Consider the following 22,889-nt stretch of genomic DNA (forward strand, 5'->3'; position numbering starts at 1 on the left):
TGATATACAGCTTTAAAGATACTGACTCAATGCAAGAATCCCATTCAATCATTAGTAATTATCCTCTCCATTAGCCTATCATATGCAAATGTCTTCCAGAGTGAAACCATTCAGGTTTGCAGGCCTCCATTTCATCTTGTCAGGTACCAAAAGCAGAAGTGGTCTCAGCAAATATATATGACATTACCATTTCAGGCATTTGATATAATTGAGCTTATAGACAGTATTACCTTTTGCTCTGAGCTTCTCTTGAGGTAATTAGTACAGTATTGTACTTTCCTGATTACATGCCCATTTGCTTATTTTTAGTTTATTTATGCATAATAACTGTACCTATTAATAGAGTACAGGTGATAATTTGAAACATGTATACAACATATAATGATCAAATCAGGGGTATTAGGATATCTATCGTATAAATTTATAATTATTTAGTGTTGGAAATATCCCAAATCTCTTCTAGCTATTTTGAAATATACAATAAATTATTGTTAACTATAGCACCTACCCTACTCTCCCACATATGAGTGAGGACATGCAATATTTCTCTTTCTGCTCCTGGCTTATTTCATTTAACATGATGTCCCCCAGGCTCATCCATGTTGCTGCAAAGGAGAAGATATCATTCTTTCTTATGGCTGACTAATATTCCATTGTGTATATGTGCCACTTTTCTTCATCCACTTATTCATTGATGAAACCCTTGGGTAGATTCTGCATCTTGGCTGTCGTAAATAGTGCTGCAACAAGCATGGAGGTGCAGATATCCCTGTGATATACTGGCGTCCTTTTATTTGGGAATATATTTAGTAGTGCAATTGCTAAATTTTATGGTATTTCTAACTTTAGTTTTTTGATGAAACTCCACCCTGTTTTCCCTAATGACTGAACTAATTTCAATTCCCACCAACAGTGTATAAGAGCTCCCTTTTCTCCACATGCTCACCAGCATTTGTTATTTTTTGTCTTTTTGATAATAGCTATTCCAAGTGAGGTGAGATGATGTCTCATTTTGATTTTGATATGTATTTCCTTGGTGATTAGTGACATTGAGAATTTTTATACACCTGTTGGCCATGTGTATGTCTTCTTTTGAGAAATGTCTATGCAGATCACCTGCCCACTTTTTAACTAGAATGTGGGATTTTTTACTGTTGAGTTGTTTGGGTTTTTGTATATTCTAGTTGTTAATCCCTTGCCAGATGAATAGTTTGCAAATGTTTTGTCCCATTCTGTAGGTTGTCTCTTCACTCTACATTGTTTCCTTAGCTGTGCAGAAGCTTTTTACTTTGATATAATCCCATTTGTCTATTTTTGCTTTTATTGCCTACACTTTTGAGATCCTACAAATTCACTGACAGACCAATGTCCTGTAGCTTTCCCCTAATGTTTACTTCTACTTGTTTTATAGTTTCAAGTCTTACATTTAGGTCTTTAATACATTTTGAGTTTATTATGGATTATGGTGAGAAACAGCAGTCTAGTTTCATTCTTCTCTATATGCATATTCAGTTATGCCAGCACCAGTTATGGAAGAGACTGTCTTTTCCCCGATATATATTTTTATGCCAGTGCCATGCTGTTGTAGCTCCTATAGCTTTGTAGTATATTTTGGTGTCAGGCAGTGTGATGCCTCCAGCTTTGTTCGTTTTCCTCAGAATTTTTTGGCCATTCAGGGTCTTCTGTGATTCCATATAAATTATATGATCATTTTTCTATTTATGTGAAGAATGTCATTTGCATTTTAATAGGGAATGCATAGATTCTGTAGATCACTTGGAGTAGTATGTATATTTTGACAATAGGAATTCTACCAATACATAAAATTGAGATTTATTTTATTTTAGTCTTTGGTGTTCTCTTCAATTTCTTTCATTGGTATTTTATAATTTTCCTTATAGAGATTTTTCACCTCTTTAGATGAATTTATTGCTAGGTATTTTATTTGTAGATATTGTAAATAGGATTGCCTTCTTGACAGTTTTTCAGATTGTGTGCCATTGGCATGTAGTACTGCTACTCATTTTGGTATGTTAATTTTGTATCCTGCAACTTCACTAAATTCATTTATTAGTTCTTTTTTTAATTTAATTTTTAAATTTTATTTTATTTTTTTTATATTTACCTTACTGCCATTATTCTGTATTTCATCAATACCCGTGACTCAAGGAAAGTCTTTCAACAATGACTGAAATAGACTTGGTGACTTTGTCAAAGATCAGATGGCTGTAGGTTTGTGGGCTGATTTCTGGATTCTCTACTCTATTCCATTGATCAGTGTGTCTGTTTTTATGCCAGTACCATACTCTTTTGATTATTATAGCTTTGTAGTATAGTTTAAAGTCACGTAGTGTTATGCCTCCAGCTTTATTTTTTTTGCTCAGAATTGCTTTGGCTATGTGTGGTCGTCTGTTATTCCATATAAATGTTTGGATAGTTCTTTCCATTTCTGAGAAAAATGTCACTGGAATTTTGATGGGGATTGCATTGAATTTGTATATCCCTTTGGGTAGTATGGACATTTTCACAATGTTGATTCTTCAAATCCAAGAGCATGGGCTATCTTCCCATCTTCTTGTGTCCTCTTTAATTTCTCTCAGCAGTGGTTTGTAGTTCTCATTATAGAGATTTTTCACCTCCTTGGTTAACTCAATTCGTAAGCATTTTACTTTTTTGGTGGCTATTGTAAATGGGCAAGCTTTCTTAATTTCTCGTTCTGCATGTTCACTATTGGAGAATTGAAGTGCTACTGATTTTTTTGTGTTGACTTTGTATCCTGCTACTTTGCTGAAATCATTTATCAACTCCAAGAGTTTTTTTGTAGAGGCTTTAGGCTATTCGATATATAGGATTATGTGATTTGCAAAGAGGGACAGTTTGACTTCATCTTTTCCAATCTGGATGCCCTTTATTTCCTTCTCTTCTCTGATTGCTTTGGCTAGTACTTCCAACACTATGTTGAATAGGAGTGGTGAGAGTGGGCATCCTTGTCTAGGTCCTGTTCTTAAAGGAAAAGCTTTCACCTTTTCCTCATTCAGGATGATATTGGCAGTAGGCTTATCATATATGACTTTAATTATGTTCAGATACTTTCCATCTATACCTAACTTGTAGAGAGTCTTTATCATGAATGAGTGTTGAATTTTAACGAATGCTTTTTCGACATTGATAGAGATGATCCTATGGTCCTTGTGTTTGATTTTATTGATATGGTGTATCACATTTATTGATTCGCATATGTTGAACCGACCTTGCATCCCTGGGATGAATCCCACTTGATTGTGGTGTATAAGTTTGGGTATGTCTTGCTGTATTCTGTTAGCTAGTATTTTACTGAGGATTTTGGTGTCTGTATTCATCGAGGATATTGGCCCGTAGTTTTCTTTTTTAGTTGTATCTTTACCTGGTTTTAGTATCAGGGTGATGTTTGCTTCATACAATGAGTTTGGGAGAATTGCCTCTGTTTCAATCTTTTGGAATAATTTGTAGAGAATTGGTGTCAATTCCTCTTTGAATGTTTGGTAGAATTCTGCTGTGAGTCCCTCTGGTCCTGGGCTTTTCTTTGTTGGGAGCCTTCTGATAACAGCTTCAATCGCTTTTATTGTTATTGGTCTCTTCAGATTTTATACATCATCTTGGCTCAGTTTTGGTAGTGTGTGTATGTCCAGAAATTTATCTATTTCCTCCAGATTTTCAAATGTGTTGGCATATAGTTGTTTATAGCAGTCTCAAATGATTCCTTGTATTTCAGACATATCAGTTTAGTAATATCACCTTTTTCATGTCGAATTTTTGTTATTTGGGTCTTCTCTCTTCTTTTTTTAGTTAGCCATGCTAATGGTTTGTCAATTTTATTTATCTTTTCAAAAAAACAGCTTTCTGATTCATTGATCTTTTGTATTATTTTGGGGGTTTCAATTTCATTAAGTTCTGCTCTGATCTTAATGAACTGTGAACTTTGGGTTTGAATTGTTCTTGATTTTCTAGTTCTTTTTGGTGAAGTATTAGGTAGTTCACTTGCGATCTTTCCATTCTTCTGAAGTAAGCATTTAATGCAATAAATTTCCCCCTTAGTACTGCTTTTGCAGTATTCCACAGGTTTTGGTATGATGTATCATTCTTTTCATTTCTATCAAAAATTTTTTGATTTCCTGTTTGATTTCTTCTTGGACCCATATGTCATTAAGTTGAATGCTTTTTAATTTCCATGTGTTGGTATAGTTTCCAGGATTTCATTTGTTATTGATTTCTAATTTTAATCTATTGTGGTCTGAAAAAATACATGGGATAATTTCAATTTTTTTGAATTTATTGAGACTTGATTTGTGACCTAACATGTGATCTATCCTGGAGAATGACCTATGTGCTGATGCGAAGAATGAATATCCTGAGGTTGTTGGATGGAATATTCTGTAGATATTTGCCAAAACCAATTGGTATAGAGTGCTGTTGGGTGTTGTGTTTCTCTGCTTATTCTTTGCCTAGATGATCTGTCCAATATTGACAGTGGGGTGTTCAGGTCCCCTGCTATTATGGTATTAGTGTCTATTTCCTCCTTTAGGTCTAACAGAGTTTGCTTTATTTATCTGGCTTCTCCAACATTGGGTGCATTATATTTATGATTGTTATGTCTTCTTGATGGATGAATCCTTTTATCATTATGTAGTGGCCCTCATTATTTCTTTTTATGGTTTTTGATTTAAATTCTATTTTATCAGATATAAGAATAGCTACTCCAGGTCATTTTTCATTTCTGTTTGCATGGCAAATCTTTTTCCATCCTTTCACCCTTAGTCTATGTGAATGTTTGTAGGTGAGGTGGGTCTCTTGAAGGCAGCTTATAGTTGGGTTGTCCTTTTGAATCCAGCCAGCCAGTCTGTGCCTTTTGATGGAGAATTTAATCTTTTTACATTGAGTTATTATTGAAAAGTGTTGTTTTGCTCCCAGCATTTTATTGGTTTTTGTTTGGATGCCTTAAGTGTCTCTTATTGCTTCCTTTATTATTTACTATTTGTCTTCTTTATTTGTTGGTTTCTTGGATTGTAGATAAACATTTTTTCTCTTCATTGTTGGCATTTTTATTTTACTAGTGGATTTTGATATTTCTTGAGTTTTTATGGCAGTGGTAGTTATTTTTCATGTACCTAAACCCAGTACTCCCTTGAGAATTTCTTGTAAGGGTGGTTGTGTGGTAGCAAATTCCTGCAGTTTTTGTTTGTCTGAGAAATGTACTATTTGCCCTTCATTTCAGAAGGATAGCCTTGCAGGGTAGAGTATTCTTGGCTGGCAATCTTTGTCTTTTAGTATTTTGAATATATCATCCCATTCCTTTTTGGCTTTTAGGGTTTGTGATGAAAAGTCTGATGTTAGTCTGATTGGGGTTCCCTTATAGGTGATTTGATGCTTCTCTCACAGCTTTTAAGGTTCTCTCTTTGTCTTTGAGTTTTGCCAGTTTGACTGTAACATGTCTTGGAGAAGATCTTTTTGGGTTGAATACATTTGGGGATCTTTGAGCTTCCTGAATCTGAAGATCTGAGTCTTTTCCTATACCTGGGAAGTTTTCTGCCACTATTTTGTTGTATATGTTTTCAATGCAATCTCCTTTTCCTCCCCTTCTGGATTACCCATGACTCAGATATTTGAGTGCTTAAGGTTGTCTGCTATCTCTCTTAGATTTTCTTCAAAGTTTTTATTTCTTTTTACCTTTTTATGTCTGTCTGTGTTATTTGAAACAGCCCATCTTCAAGGTCAGAAGTTCTCTCTTCTGCTTCTTCAAGCCTCCTGGTTAAACTCTCTGTTGGGTTTTTTATGTCATTGAATGAATTCTTCCACTCAGCAAGCTCTGCTACATTCTTTTTCAGGCCATTGATTTCCTTGTACACTTGTTCTTTCAGGTCCTGTATACTTTTCCTCATTTCATCGTGTTGTCTAGCTGAGTTTTCTTATATCTCATTTAGTTTCCTTAGAATTATCACTCAAAATTCCTTGTCAGACAATTCAAGAGCTTATTGTTTTATAGGATCTAGAGCTTGAGAGTTATTACCTTTTGGTGGTGTACTTTCTTCATTTTTCACATTTCTGATATCTTTCCATTTATGTTTAGTCCTTGTAGCAAGGGATTTCACAGTCCTCTGGTTCAACACTATTGTCTGGCTAGGATCCTGCTGGGGCTGCTAATTTGGCATGGCTGCCTCAGTGTCTGCTCGGTCACCCACTGGCACCTCAGGCACATGGTTGCCTCGTGTCTTGGGCTCACCAAGGAGGTGCTTCTCTGGTCAGTGTGCACTCAGCTGTGCTGGGAATGGATTCTTGCAGTGGTGAGGCCTACTTGCTCAGTCATGTACTGGCACTGTAGGGTGCATGGTTTCCATGGATCTTGGGCTTCTCCAGTGGGGCACCTCTTCGGTCATTGTGAACTCAACCGGGCTGGGGATGGGGTCCAGCGGTGGTGAGGCCTACCAGCAAAGTCATGTGCTGGCACCTCAGCATGCATGGTCTCCATGGGACTCAGGCCTCTCCAGTGGGCTCATTTATTAGTTCTACTATTTTCTTGGTAGAGTCTTTGGGTTTTCCTAAATGTAAGGCCATGTCATCTGCAAACAGGGACAATTTGATTATTTCCTTTCCAATTTCAATGCCCATATTCGTTTCTGTTGCCTAATTGCTCTATCTAGGACTTCCAGTATTATGTTGAATAAAAATGCTGTAAGTTGGCATCCTTGTCTCCTTTCAGATCTTAGAGAAAAAGGCTTTCAATTTTTCCCTATTTAGTATGATGTTATCTGTCAGTTAGGCATATATGGCCTCTACTATTTGGAAGTACATTCCTTCTATGCCTAATCTGTTGAGTGTTTTAATCATGAAGAAATGTTGACTCTTATCAATGCTTCTTTTGCATCTAAGGAGATTATCCTATGGTTTTTATCCTTCATTCTGTTGATGTGGTGAATCACACTTATTGATTTGTGTGTGGAACAGTTCTTGCAACTCTGGGATGAATTTTATTTGATCATAATGAATGATCTTTTTATTCTTTACTTTTTATTTATTTGTTGACAGCTGGCCAGTACAGGTATTGAACCCTGGGCTCTGTGGATAATGTTTTTAATATGCTGCTGGATTTGGTTTGCCAGTATTTTGTTTTGGATTTTTGCATCTATGTTCATTAGGGATATTGGCCTGTAGTTTTCTTTTTTTGTGGTGTCCTTGTAGGATCCCCAATTTGGCCAATTTTATTTTACATTATGTCTGGTAAGAAGGATTCATTTTTCTATGTATTTACAAGTAGAGGGTCTGTAAGTATTGTACATAATACCAGCTTGTGTGGAGGGGAAGAAGATACAACAATCACAATTCCTTGAAGTTAAGACAAGTGAACAGATAAGATGTTGGTGGGGGGAGAAGGAGAGGGTGGGAGGATTCGGTAAAGGGACATGAAAATCAAGTACATTGCATATTGATAAAATTAAATTAAATTAATTAGTATAGTTTTGTGATATATTTTCAATTCTATTTTGTTCTGTGCTTCTTTCCAAAAAATATTTTCATTTGGTATCTTGTATATGAGTTTTAAAATATGAGTTCTTAAATATGAATTCTGAAAAAATAGAGATTTCTACAGGTGTTGAATCTGTAAATCACACTGAGTGTTACAGACATTTAACAATATTAATTCTTTCAATCCGTTAATATGGGATTTATTTTCATTTATACGTTTGTTCTCTAATTTTTTTTCATCAGTTTTTGGTAGTTTTCAGTGTAGAAGTTTCTTTTTTTCTCTGTCTCTTTAATTAAGTTACATATATGTATTTCATTCCTTTAGGTGCTATTGCAAATGGATTTTTAAAAATTTTTGTTCAAGATGTTCATTATTAATGTATGCACATTGTACTAATTTTTGGTGCATATATTTTATTTTGAAAATTTACCCAATTCATTTATTATATCTAGCAGTGTTTTGGTTGAGTCTTTAAGATTTTTTACATATAAGAATATGTCATCTCTAAACAGATGTAATTTACTTCTTTCTTTTTGATTAGGATACCTATTATTTCTTCTTCTTATCTAATTGCTTTGGCTAGGACTTCCAGTACTCATTGAACAGAAGTGGTGAGAGGCAGCATTCTTGCATCATACCAGATCCTAGAGGAAAATCTTTCAGTTTTTCCTAATTGATTATGCTATATGTGGGCTTTTCATGCATAGTTTTTATTTTGTTGAACTAAATTTCTTCTGTACTTAGTTTGTTCAGAATTTTTAATCATGAGTGAATGTTGGATTTCGTCAAATACTTTTGCTGCATCTATTGAGATGATCATGTGTTTCTTATTTCCATTCTGTTAGAATGATATGCCACACTGGTTTGAGTATGTTTGTTTTGCTTTATTTTTTGTTTGTTTGTTTTGGTGCCTGGCCAATAAGGGTAGTTTGAGGATGTGGAAGCATCTTCCATCCATCCACTTGATCATGATTCTTTTAATGTGCTGTTGAATTTGGTGTATTCGTAGTTGTTCAGTGTGTTTGATTTTGTGTTCATCAGGGATATTTGTCTGTAATTTTCTTTTCTTGTAGTGTCCCTGTTTGGGTGTGGTATAGAAAGTAATGTTTGTCTAATAAAACGAGTTGAGAAGCCTTCCCTCCTCTTCAAATTTTTGAAAGAGTTTGAGAAAGATTAGTATTAGTTCTTTTTATAAGTTTCAGTAGAGTTTACTACTGAGTTTATCAGGTCTTGGTCTTTTTTGGTTGCAGACTTTTTAATACTGATTCAATCTTTTTACTCTTTATTTGTCTATTTGAATTTCCTATTTGCTCATGAGTCCATCTTTGCAGGTTTTGTTTTTGAGAATGTATCTGTTTCTTCTAGATTATCCAGAAATGAAAGAGAAGACATTACAACTGATACCACAAAAATCATAAAGAATCATAAGAAACTGCTATGAACAATTATCGTCCATTATATTATTTTTTTTGTATTCTGTACTTCTCTTTATTTTTATATAACCATATACAAGTAACATATTTTCACACTCATACATATTAACATTAAGAAATATTTTGTTTGCTTCACTCCAACACAAATAATCATATTATACATATTCACCTGTACCTTGGTTCCCCCCAACAATATCTTGTGAAAACGTCTTTTTATTTTATTTCATTTTATTGTTTTGTGTGGGGGACTGGAAAAGTTTTATTTGGATTGTATATTAGTTAATAATGTTGTATCAATGTTAAATATTCTAAATCTTTATCTTTTATTTATTTTCTATTGAAACATAATTGATTGTACGTATCTGTGGGGTAAAGTGGTGAATACCCATACCCGTGTGCAATATGTGGTACTCAAATCAGGATAATTACTATATTTTTCATTATCCAATGTAATCCCTTCATCAATTAAAAAAAAATTAACTCTGCTTCTTTCTCTCTCTGTTCTGATTCCAAAACTCCATATTGCTTATATTTGTTCATTCAGTGTCCCAAAAGGCCTTTGTGCTTTCTTGGTTCCTTTTATTTTTATTTCTCTCTTTTATAAATTTCTCTTTCCCTTTGTTTCTATAACTTAATTTCAAAAGATCTGACTTCACATATGATGATTCATTCTTCTACATGATCAAGTCTGCTGTTGAAGGTCTCCATCATTACATTCTTCATATCCAGGAATTCAATTTAGTTCTTTTATGGTTTCTATTTTATTGTTAAACTTCTTATTTTTTTATGTATTGCTCTCCTAATTTTTTTAGTTGTTTATCTGTGTTTTCTCTTAAGTCATAGAGCTTCTCTAAGATGATTATTTTGAATTCTTTGTCAAACAGTTCACTGGTCTTCTTTTTTCTGTAGAGTAAGTTACTGGAATGACTTGGTGTGTTTGCCTCCTATAAGACAACACCACAAAATGCTCCACCCCCATTGCTTAACCACCTTTTATATGCCCCATCCCCTTAATACTATCACATTGGTGATTGTTTCAATATATGAACCTTGGGGACACATTTAGGACATACTGTGGAGCTTTATTGATTTACTTTGGTGTGCATGATTCTTTATGATGAGTGTTTTCTCCTATCATTGTCTTTTCACTTTTGTTAACCTTATTTCCTTTGCTCTAATTGTGGCAGGAAAATTTTGCATACCGTGAATGGCTGCAAACATGCATGTGGAGTATACTAACCTTTATAAAGCAAATGTATTTCACAGGGCCTGGTTTCCAAAGCCCTGTAGTTTCTGGTACAAGTAACTCTTTGAATTTACATATAGAAATGTTAAGCTTTCAAAAGACAGGAAACTTCCCCTAGGCTAAAGTCTCTGTTGTAGATAAAGAATTGTAAAAGAGCAAAATTGCTGGCTCAAGGACAAATGCCCTTGGAGCAGGTTAACCTAAAGTTACTTTATTGTTATGTAAGCATACTAAGGAAACTGCTGTTGAAAAAGACAGTATTTGCTAAGAACAAGCTTTTGTTGGTGGTCAACTTAACCTTTTGCAAATTGCATTATGAAATGTCACTTTCTTATTTCACTGATGTTACTAGCCTGTATTGTTAAACTATATTTAGCCATAACTCCACCTATGTTCCTTTTCTGTAACTTTCTGGCCTGGAGAATAAATACTGAGAAAGAACCCCAGTCTGGTGTTAATTTTCCAAGGAGGAATGCCTCTCCCTTGAGGGTTCCAGGAAATTAACCCCTTCAGGGTTTCTCACTGCTCAGAAGAAATGGGCTTTGAGTAATCCTTTTCATCTCTGTCACCCAGTGGAAGAGAGGTGACAAAGAGAGTGCAACACATGCACAGAAGACTGTTTGCAAGAATACAGTTCAACGGGGATATTATAATTAAAACTTTCTGAGGGATAGTGCAAAGAGATTGAATTATACTCCTAACCCATGGCCATTGTGAACCAAACCAACTAAAATAAAAGAAAAATAAAGGTTAATGGCTAGAACAAAGTATAAACTTGGTCTCTGGGTCTAGATAGCAGTTATTTAAGAATATTTCTTAGTTTTAACTCAAAGCATATTTTCCTGATTTGTAGTTTGAATGTCACTGGTTATGGCATCCAGCATCTCTATGAACTCCTTGAGTAGATCACACAGCAGGCACAAGAAATTGCTGTCTAATATTTACAACTTGTTTAGCTCCAGCTTATAGGGCTTTGGAATCAGGGCAGTATATAAATATAAAAATCACAAGGACAATGAACAAGACTAAAGTCTGACATCCACAGGGATGCACTGCAGTTTTGTACTGAAACATAATTGTTTTATCTATAGCTGCCCTTATATATACCAAAGACAATCACAGTAAGACTATCTTGTGTGCAAAATAGTTCTAGTGTTATTAAATGTGAACTGATTATTTACATATGTGCAGGAGGAATAGTGATTGACCATATAGGCTTTTTAAAAGTCTACTTTGCTGGAACTTTGCATGTGGAATCTCTGATTAGAAATTATTTTTTAAAAAGATGACTGGTAAGGGGATCTTAACCCTTGACTTGGTGTTGTCATCACCACGCTCTCCCAAGTGAGCCAACCGGCCATCCCTATATAGGGATCCAAACCCATGGCCTTGGTGCTATCAGCACCACACTCTCCCGAGTGAGCCATGGTTCAGCCCTCTGATTAGAAATTTAAAAGCCTCATCATGCTAAGAGGCCAAGCCAGGGAAATACCATCAGAACTTGCCTGCAATACCTATAGATATGGGTGAATTGCTGTCTTCTTGAAATCTTCAATATATCTTTAAGATTCCTGGTTCTTACTTACATAAGTCCAGGGAACACTTAAATAAAGGTACCAAACCACTTTTTCTGGGAGACGCTATTGGCTTCATAAAGTCACCCTTAGTTTTTTAAAACTGTGTGGTCATATATTATTCTGTGCACATTTTCAAATATGACATTCCAGTTAAAGGCTTGGTAATAAAATCAATGTTTCTAATATGTCCTTGTTTTAAAAGAACAGATTCTTATTGAAGTTATGCAAATAGCTATATTGCCATAAAAATAAGAATACTCATGGATATATTCTGAATTCTGGAAAGATAAAGAGAAAAGTAATTGTTTCATCTTTGTTCACAAAGGAATATTTTACTAAATTTTTGTAAGGTATAAATTGCTGAAGAATAAAATAATAATAATAATAATAAAGTTTTTTAAAAATCTGGAAACAAAAAATTAAAGAACCAACAGAGTTTCCAACAAAAGCCCATAGTAAAAAGAAACATAATTCTTCTTCCTCTGTTTATTCAGTCTCCTGGAATTACTTTTGTTCTGCTAGATGTTGGGCTAGCAGTTTTCTAAACCAGTTACTTCATTGGAGTTCTAGAAATTCTTACTCGGTCCAATGGTATAATCTAAAAGTTAGAAACTTGTACTTGTCAAAGTCCTTTATATGAATCCTTTTGAAGGTAAATAACTTTAGGACTATAGTTTCTAACAAAAGCTTTTAAAAAAGCAACAGTAAAACAACTGTATAGAGATAACAAGGCTTTCAATGGCTATAGATAAAGATCACATGAAATTTCATTATAATAATAATATAATTGGCAAGGGAATTTGTTTATTTCTGTGGCATAGTATGTTTTAACATAAGAAGAAAATTATGACTGATAACATTTTACTAGGACTTGTAAGATATCTAAGAATTTCATACAACTTCTGGAACACTCAATAACACATCCGTGTACAAATATATCTGAAGAAAAGGCTCAGCGTTACTTATAACTTGATGAATTTTCCATGCAATTTAACATATCAAATAAGTCTAAATAGTTTAATATCTTTCTTTTTGTAGGTAGAGAGAATAAAATGTTTTGAGATGTCTTAGGGGCCATCTCAACACTCCCAAAGTTAGTTGGAGATAACAAAGACTTATTGAGAATTTTATTTAGGAAAATTAAAAAAAAACAACAACAAATGTTTAGAATAGTTGATTAAAATAGGATCACAGGTCACTGTAAAGGAATAGTTATTCATTTGACTAGAGTGGTAATTTAAAAACTTTAAAGGCAAATATAGAAAGTTACATAGCTGTAAAAAAATGTCCTTAGCTCTGTTAACAGAGAGAACTGAGTTTCTTAAGTCATCAAAGACCTAATGAAAAGAAAATCTTGGTTTCCTAGGCAGAATACATAAATGGTAAAGAAAAATCTTTCACAATATTTTATCAGGACCAATCCTCCAAAGCAAACTTTGTATCAACATACTTTAAACATTAAGGTTCATCATTTTAAAAATAACTTATAAATAAATTTTTTAGGTCTTAGCCAGCTTGACCACACATAGAATTCCTCTTTTCAGGATTCCACTTCCTGAAACCCTTCCACTATGTTACTGATCTGTTCAGGTTTTGACCTTTACTCTTTGTCTTTCCCATTGTGGAACAACCAGTCATTCTACTTTAGGACAAAAAATTTTGCTTTATTTTTTCCTTAATGAAAACACATCCTTCATACCTCATAGCTTCACTTCTCAAAAATATGTCTTACTTTCGTCGAATACACCATTGTTTCCCTTAATATTTATCATTTTAATTACTATATATTTATTAGAATTCTTAACTCAGTAACATTAATTTCTAGTCAAAACTAGGAAGTAAGAAATTGTGAATTGTTTGTCACAGCAGCGTCCTGTAAATTCCAGATCTATGAATAATAGTTTCTAAGATCCTGTGTTTCCTCATGGTATAATTTTTAAATGTTGCACAGTACATGTTTGCTCTCAGACACAAATATGTTTAGTTCTTCTGTAATAAGAAACCAAAAACAGGTGAGCTTAAACTTATGTTCAATAATTAATGTTTCAGCATTTTATCTTATTTGACCATAATTTAGATATTCAATGTATAACCATCATTCAATTTACCTTAACAAAACTCCAAGGGTGTAAGTTAGCCAAAAGATTTGGAAATCCATTTTTAGGTAGATGTTTATACCACCAGACAAGATTAGCCATTATCGAATTATTTCCCTGTCAGTTTATTAAGCATGTTTGTACTAGGTAATCATTGTGAAAGTAATAACCCAAATTAAATACATTTTAAAAAATTATTGCTGTATTTGATGTGCATTGAATAATGGACACTGCACTTCCACTTGCTTATTTGTTCTTAGGTTGAACTTATCATTCTATAAACTTTAACATCTAGTAGAAAGAACATATATATATATATTTGACTAAAAACCCAGGTAGAATAAAAGTTATCTTTCTGCTGTATATTTGATGTTGACAACTCTCAAGATATTCCTGATTTTTTTAAACCAACAAACTTTAATTAGCTTTTATTTGTGAAAGATTATCCTAGATTGTGGGAACTTGAAAATGTTCTGCATTAGTTCCTATCTAACAGTTTAAAAAATGCTCAATTTATATAAATACTTATTTTTCTTTAATCCAATTTAGTCAATTTTGTCAATACTATCCAGAGGTTAAAAAAAAAATCACATATACATAACATGAATGCGACATACATAATGATAGAGATAGAAGCAGATTTTATGGCTTTCCTTGCAAAAATTTAGCCATGTTTCAGGTGCAATAACACCAGCCTCACTAGCTTATAAAAGAACATCTGAATGCAAATTTTGTTACTGGCTGATAGAACAAGATACCCGCACAGATGGCTAAAGCTGTTTACTAATATTTGTGAAAAAGGACTTTTACATTTGTAGTTTGACTTTTGTCGTTGTCTGTGTGCCAATCGAAAATGAGTCCAATTGTTTCTGAGGTGTTTGGGATTCCTTTTTTATCCTTTTCTTAGATGTACGCCTGGAGATGAGTAAATTCTTTAGGTTAAAACATTTTTAACGGAGGCCACTAAACTTCTAAACTATATTTGGTAAGATTCACCCATTTTCTAGACAAGCACAGGTTCTGGGATTGTGGAGTCCTAGAGCCCTCAAATTTAGACAAACTTATTCTTCCTTTTCTTGAAATCTTATCTACTTGAAACCTCTTACTGGACCCAGTCCAGTTTCTGTTGAACCAGCCTGACTTCCAGACCTAGTTCAGAATAAAAATGCTCAAATAAACTAATGGAGCTTGTCACATGTGGAATTTGTATCTATGAGAAAGTGTGTGCTGTGTGACCTTGGGTACAGGAAGAAAAAGTGTTAACACTATGGGCCTTACAGATAAGTATGCCTGTTTGCTCACTACACCAGGGCTTTGTATAATCCATCCTTCTTTGGAGTTTTACTTTTGACACCAGAGCTGTTAAAACATAAACTTAGACACATTAACATTTGAAAAGTTTATTTGAGCATTCAATGGTTCACAAATTGGCCATCATCAGAGTGCAAGTGGCTTAGCACTGCATTGGGCAGATGAGAGAAGAAAGTTTTATAAGGTGTTCATAGAAGCAAGACAGAAAATATATTTGATTGGTTCAAGTAGAAGGACCCTAGTTAGAGGATAATTGGTGGTTTGTGATTGGTTAAACTTCCATTTCTTTTTATTGTTCACATTGGGCTTGGTTGGCTTAAGAAGAAACTGAGAGTGCTAGAGGTGTCTCAGAATAATGATGTCTCAATTAAGTTTTTTTTAACATTAGGTGTTTTCTTTTTTATTTTGCGTATTATTTTATATTATATGTTGCATGCTATATATACTGTACTATTTTTTAAATATTTTATTAGGGCATTGTAGAGCTGGGGCTAGGTCTCAAACACCCCTCGAGCCCATTCACCAACCCTTCACACACACGTCTGTGAGCTAGGTATCAGGAAAAAGGTCCCTGGAGTCATGTTGAAGAAAGAATAGTCTTTATTAAGCACACACATATCTAAGAGCTGGGGAGTCCAAAGAGAAACGGAACAGCTGCCAGCAAAGTAAACATACTCTAGTTTAAGATGCGAGCTCTGCTGAGCTGCTGCTCCACACACACTGAAGAAGAACACACAAGAATAGCAACAAACTAAAAATACCTGGGCACACATGTGCATTAACTCCACCCCACACAACTTGTTTATAAAGAATGTGCTGCACCCCCCTCAAGGAGACCTGAGCGTGTGGGGGCCTGACCAAACTACTCTATCACTGATCTGCTTTCTGTTTGTATAGATTTACTTATTCTAGATATTTCACATACATGGTAGTATAAAATTTGTAAACCTTTGTGTCTATATCATTTTTTATTTTATTTTAATTTTTGCTCTTGCAACTTCAGCGTCACCTTTCATTGTAAATTGTAACTGACTGTACGCTGTCAACAGAATGTCTGCAACTGTTCCTATGTAACTTTTATCTTCTGTTGGCTTACAGAATTATCTGTGTTTTAGATAAAGCTGCTTTTTTGTGTGATTTCAGAAATATAATTCGGTCATCTACAGGTAGACATTTACTATTTCAATTTCTTTTCTCACTTCCTGCTATCCTTTGTTAAATTGCCTTGGTTGTTCCCTCCAAGACGATGTTGTATATAGAGGAGATTTCAGCCTCCTTATTGTTCTTTCTGACTTCAGTGAGAGCTTCTTTAATAGTCCTCAAATTAACTATGAGGGTTTTACCCTGTTATTTTTATGAACATACATCAAGTCCTAATTCACTGTTTAAATGTAACATTAATCCTTGTTAAATTCTGCCAGTAGGTTTTTTGTACTTATGAATATGGGTGTCCTATTTTTTCTTTGTCTCTATATTGAAAATGAACTGCACTAGTGAATTCCCTAATGTTAAATCTTACCTGCATTCCTGGTATAAATTACATTTGTTCATCACGTGTTACTCTTAATCGTCATCTGCAAATTGTTTGATAGTATTTTACATAAGATTTGCCTATGTATTTGCAGACATGAACATTTTCTGTAATACTTTATTTGCTGTAATTTTTAAAAGGTCTTGGTATCAATATTCTATTAAATACTGACAGTTATTTTGAACTTTTTCTATTTTTCAATGGTCTTTGAATATTTCAAGTAGCATTGATTTCAGTGTACTTAAAAGATTGCAGGGATATATTTTTAATGCTGAAAAGTTTAATTCAAAGTGCAAAATAGAGCATTGAATCTTAATGTAACAGAATACAGAAATTTTACTGATATTTTTTCAGATTCCGTATTACAACTAACCATCAAGAAATCATAAATACAGAATTTCTCTGTGAAATCGTCTCACCACATTCCATCTTATCATGTCTGTTTAGACTGTCTCTATTACTCTCAATATTGATAAAGTACATTTTCTTAGGAAATTTCCATTTCATTTGTGTTTGCAAGTTAGTATTCATTGAATTCTGAAGATTATTATTTAGATTAATGAACAGCATTTTTAGAAAAGTTTAGATTTATGCAAAAAAGACTTCGAAGACAGTACAGAGTTCCCACATGCCCTGCACCCTGCTTCCCCTATTATTAACATCTCATGTTAGCATGGCACACTTGTTGCAGTTAATAGACCAGTATTGATAAACTATTATTAACTAATTGATACTTCAATTGGTTTTCTTTAGTTAGATCTAATGTCTTTAGCTTCCTTTTTATTTCATCCATGATACTAAATTACATTTAGTCATCACGACTTCTTAAGTTTCTTTTGGCTCCAACACTTTCTGAGACTTTTCTTATTTTGGATGATTTTGATAGTTTTGAGGAGTACTGGTCAGGTGCATGGGGACTGTCAGTGCTGTTATCAGTGAATGTCACTCTACTGGGATTTGTATAATATTTTTCTTCTTCCCCAACTATTTATTTATTCAGTCATTCATTTATATCATAGCATGCCATCTAATATTTTAAACTGTTAATTCTCAGCATCGTGTTCTTCCTTTCATTCTTATCCCATAATAAACCCTTCTCAGGCTATTTGTGTCATCCCATTTGTCTTCCCATAATGTAGAAATGATCTGGAAGCCCAGGGGTCTCAGAGATAAGGATTACATTTTGTGTAGAAGAACTTCTCATGGAAGCATCGGGTCCAGATGGACACACACTTTTCTGAGAGGACCTCATGGCTCAGACCTAATTTCTGCCCCCTGCATGTGAATCCCCGTCTAATTCCAGAACCTGTGAAAATGAAAAAGCCTCTGACTCTTCAACAATATTTTTGAAGAAACTCACTAGACACTTGTAATTGTTTCTGATAAGGTGAGAACAGGGATAAATGCTTTTAAAATATTGCCAATTTCTCTAGTGTGCACTGCCTTTGGCCCTAGTTGAAGTGATAATTGCAATTTTGTGGAAAGATAAGGTCCCAGACCTTTATCTCAGGGTCTGGCTATCTCCCTCTCAAACTGGTACTAGTGTTTGCGACCTTCACAGTGAGTCCATCATCCTGGCAGCAGGAAGAAATTGGGTGAGTACTTTTCCTCATTTTATCTGAAAGGCCATCTTTAATGGCAGGAACGTATCAGGAATCTGGAGAGGTGCTTATATTGGAAAAATAATTCTTCATAGAAATAGTTCCAGTGTTAAGTGCCCTTGAAATGTAGGAGTTATTCCCAGGGCATGTGCTAAGCTTGTGGGGAGAGACTGGAGGTGTTCAATTCTGCACCTTTCCTGGGTGTCTCAATGTAATTTAGTGTAATCTACACTCAGTGATGTTTAATGTTACATACTTGTACTAATATAATCTGATATTAAAGTTACTCTAGAATTATAATTTTGATATCCATCCATCCTACAAGAATTACAAACATTATTTTCAAAATACTAGAGGTGTTGGTATAAAACTTTTTTTCATGTGCTGATGAATAAATGTAACTAATCAAATGATAATCTTGTAGAGAACTGTATGTCTGACAGGTATTGCTCCATATAAATATGTCTTTTTTTCTGTAGATGCACACATTATGTGTTTAAAGAATACAGTAATTATATCCCCACAGAAACAAACCTGCGGTTGGCTGATTATGTTGAAATTCTTTACCATCTTAAAATTAAGCAATGATCATTTGAGGAAATGTTAAGATTATGATTGTGGACTAAAGAATGACTATGATTACGATTATGACTAAAGAATAAATCTGGAACATGGCAGGGTGAAGGTTTAAGTGTATCTAGTAATATTTCTCTGTTAAAAATATGTTTTAATATCAACTGAAGTTCATAATGAATGTACTGTAATTTTAATTGATTACCATTTCACAATGGGTGTAACCTTCCCCATTTAGGACTATTTCAGGAAATCATACTTCATAGTAGATGCTAACTGTCAGCTATAAAATTATTGCCAGTAGAAATCAGGCTATTTAAAATATGATAATCTAGTTTTTCTTTCTTCAAGGTTCGCATGAAAGAGAATAACCTCTCCATTTTTAAAGGTATTTATTTATTTAAAAATACTGCATAATTAATTATGCTTTATATTAAAGTAAATCCAGGTGTCTTCTGAAGACTATACTTTGCAGGCTGTGTTATCCATATTTGACAGAACATTTAAAAATGAAACACAAAGGACCTGAAACAGATTAAAATAAAAAGTACGTTTTCTAATTATATCCTAATGCTCCTAAAGTGAATTTGAAATTACATTATATTTAGAAATTATTGACATAGCCTACTATGAATCAGTAAAGTTTAACTTGAAAGTTTTTAAGGTTAATCCATCTCAATTGTAGAATAGAGGAACAAGTATAAAGAACAACAACGCAATTTACATCTACTTCTAATAAATTTTTTAAAGCAACAGTTGGTGACCTGACTTATCACAGGCTTTAGCTGTCCAGGCCCACGCCCCAGGTTTACCCCATGAAAGTCTGTGGAAGTGAGCACAGGGTTGACTCTGCCTCAGGGGTGATGGGAAATAGAAATGGAAAGGATGATTTGCTGGGCTTCAATGCACAACTGCATATTTAGTCCAGGCGGAATTGTGCATTTCACATTCTAGTTTGCATCTCCTTCACACACAATTCCACCGCTTCTTAATTAAATTGCTTAAACTTAATTAATTTGCAGGAACTTTCTTGAGTCCAATCACCATCCCAGACTGACCACCACAGAGGTGCCAGGTCCAGATCTCTGACTTGCTTCAGCCTCACTAGCAGGAACTGCATCCAACTCGCTGGCAAAAAGAGCTTTTCACGTAAACCGAATGAAGTGACTGAATTCCTTGTCCTTTCCCGATTTTAATCCTTATATTAGTTTTGCAGTAGGAATATGCTTGCTTGTAAGAAATGTTTAAAGTTATGTTCATCATTGAATATTAAAACGCAGCTTCTGAGCTCTGTGACTTTGTGGTCAGGCTTCCTGTTACTTAGCTAAAACCGCAAGCCTGCCAGCAGTGTAGAAGACAGACGGACTTGCTTTCTAGCCGACTTTGCAGTAACCCCCCGACCACATCCCCCGTCTCCGTGAAGACCCTTACCCAAAGCCAGTGGCCTAGTTAACCACCTGTTCTGCCTGGATGCAGGCAAAGGAGCCAATAGGAACAGTGGCTTACTTTGCTCAAGAATAGTATTTAAGTCTCGTCCCCCTACATTCTGCGCTCAGGATTTGGAACATGAGTTCCCCTGATGCCTGCGGGCAATAAACTATCTGACTTCTCCTTCTCTCTGACTGACTGAGTCTTCCTGGAGACTCCTTTCCGCAACACGATTTCAAGTTAGGAGGCAAACACCCTGGTTCGCAGTACAAGTTGCCTGCATAACCCTAAGCTTTTATCTTCAAACTGTGTGAAACGTTAACTTGAAATAGGCAGGCAGCAAAGGTGCTCCGCAGGCCGCGAAATTGATTCAAAGGGTCCCAAACTCGAAAGACAGGAAGTGCAGGAGAGAAGCAGAGACGCGTACAGGCCCCGCCCCTTGCCGGCCCCCTCGGGGACCCCGCCCGGCCTCGCCCCACGCCCCGCCCCTTGCCGGCTGGCTCCGCCCACAGGCCGCCGGCGACTTCCGTGCTCGAGCCATTTTCTGCAAACCCGGAAGCGGGTGGCGCGCCGCGGAGATCGCGCTGCCGCACGTAAGTTCTTCTTTATCTAAATCAAAATTGATTTTCCCAGTCCTCTGTTGGTCATACGTGGGGTCTGGGGTTCTACTGGCCTTAAGGTCTCCGCACCACCGTCTCCACCCCAAGTACGAATATATTCTCGTCGCCGTGGAAGCACCGGGGTCGACTCCTTTTGGGTTCAAATCTCCCTGACTCTGGTCCTGTCTCTGGTCTTTCTGCCTTCATGCCATGTAGACACCTCCTTTCGCGTCCTGTTCCTGCTTAAACCCTTTAGTGCCCTCCCCTCCCCCGCTGCCCTTTTAAGTCCTCACGAGAGAGGTGGATTCACGGCCTTTGCACTCCAGTCTTCCCCTTATCGGCTCCTGGAGACGGCGTTGGCCGCCCCAGTCCGAGAGGCGGCGTCCTCTCCCGGACCCTGCGACTCTGCAGACGCCACTGCAGGCCTCAGGCACCGCCTCACGTCCTTCTCAGGCCAGATTCTTCAGCTTCCTGGCCCTTCCGTTCGCCGTCAAGCCTCGGGTGCGGAAGAGGTGACTTTGGCCTGTCTTGTGACATGCAGTGTTCTTAAGCCCCGAATTTCACCCCACTGGAAAATGTGCTCTTCAGGGATGCAGGACTTTTATTCCATTCCCCTCCCTGTGAATGTGTGGGTAAAGGGGATGAGGAGAAAGAGAGGGACTGAGAGGAGTAGAAATAACCAAGAGGGAGGAAAGAATGAGGAAGAACCATAAAGAGATACACCACGGGATACTGTTCATCTATTAAAAAAAAGGATGTGCTATTATTTGCAGCAACATGGATGGAACTGGAAAATCATCATGTTAAGTAAGGCAAGCACAGAAAGGTGAGCACCGCAAGATGTCACTCATATGTGGAATCTTAAAAACAAAAAAAGAAAGAAAAAAGAGGTTCTGATAGAAATAGGTAGTAGAATAATTGTTACCAGAGGTGGGAGAGACAGGTGGGGGGTGGGTGGGTGAGAGAGAGGAGAGGCGTGGAATAATGGGTACAAACTATGCCATCTACCGTAAGTGAATCATTGTGCAGTATATGCATGTATTGAAATAACACACTGTACCCCACAAATATGTATGAGTAAGTGTTAAAATGAAAAAGAGATGTTAAACTACAGGATAGATGAGGGACTTGCAATGAGAGAAAGAATAAGCTGAGAAAGGGGCAGGGAGAGAAAAGAACATAGAGAAAAGCTGGATTTTCAGAGAGGTGAAGGGAAGCAAAAGAGGGAGAGGGACAGCAAAGGAGGAAGCTCTTCTACAGAAAGTAGTGGGAGAGGGTGAAAGCATTGGAGCCATGGCAGACAGAACAGTGAGGTTGTGGGACAGAATGCAGTAGCAAAGGGTGACAAGGAGAGAGGAGGAGGAAACACAGCAGGGAGGAAGCATGGGGACCTTCCCCCCGTACTGACAGTTATCATTCCAGGCTCACCCTCACCCACCTGTGGTCCATGTTGCCTGCTCTGCAGGTTTGTTTCTGCTCCTTCACCTCTCACTGTCTGGATACTGTTGACAACAAGGCCCCCAAAGGAGAGCAGAGCCAGAAGGTGGCAGGTGTGCTGGGCTTACCCCTCTAAGTGGTGCTCAACCCTGGCTTCAATTAAAGTGCTGAGGCATGTTGCAAAAGTGTTTTGTGCCCCTTTACCAGAGAATCCCATTTGCACAATCAGATTGGGGTCCAGCCTCAATACCATTTATTGTGTCCCAGGTGATTCTAATCTGTGCACCAAGGCTCTGTGTCCTCGTTTTCTGAGGACTGAGATCATCCTGTGATCCATGGAGGGGTGAGGGGTCTGTGATCTGCATGGGATTTGCTCAGACCTGGGTCTGTGCCCTAAAGGGGAGATCAGTCTAGCCAGCTCCCCACTGCTGCAGCAAATATGTAGGCTTCACCAGGAGGAAAGAGAAGGCTGAAGAAAGGGGCAAAAACTCACTTGTTCTTTTTTTTCCTGTAGGAGTTTGTTGTCCCTGCATCCTACCCTGGTGCAGTGGGCAGCAGA

General features: G+C 36.2%; 1 protein-coding gene across 1 annotated transcript in view; it reads left to right on the forward strand.

Moving 5' to 3' along the window:
- LOC134372925 (zinc finger protein 665-like) overlaps positions 1–22,889 on the forward strand; it is a 99,942-nt gene that overhangs the window by 55,305 nt on the left and 21,748 nt on the right. The gene's annotated exons all lie outside the window — the stretch shown is intronic.

This window comes from Cynocephalus volans, chromosome 3 (assembly GCF_027409185.1).
Source record: "Cynocephalus volans isolate mCynVol1 chromosome 3, mCynVol1.pri, whole genome shotgun sequence".
Taxonomy (NCBI): Eukaryota; Metazoa; Chordata; class Mammalia; order Dermoptera; family Cynocephalidae; genus Cynocephalus; species Cynocephalus volans.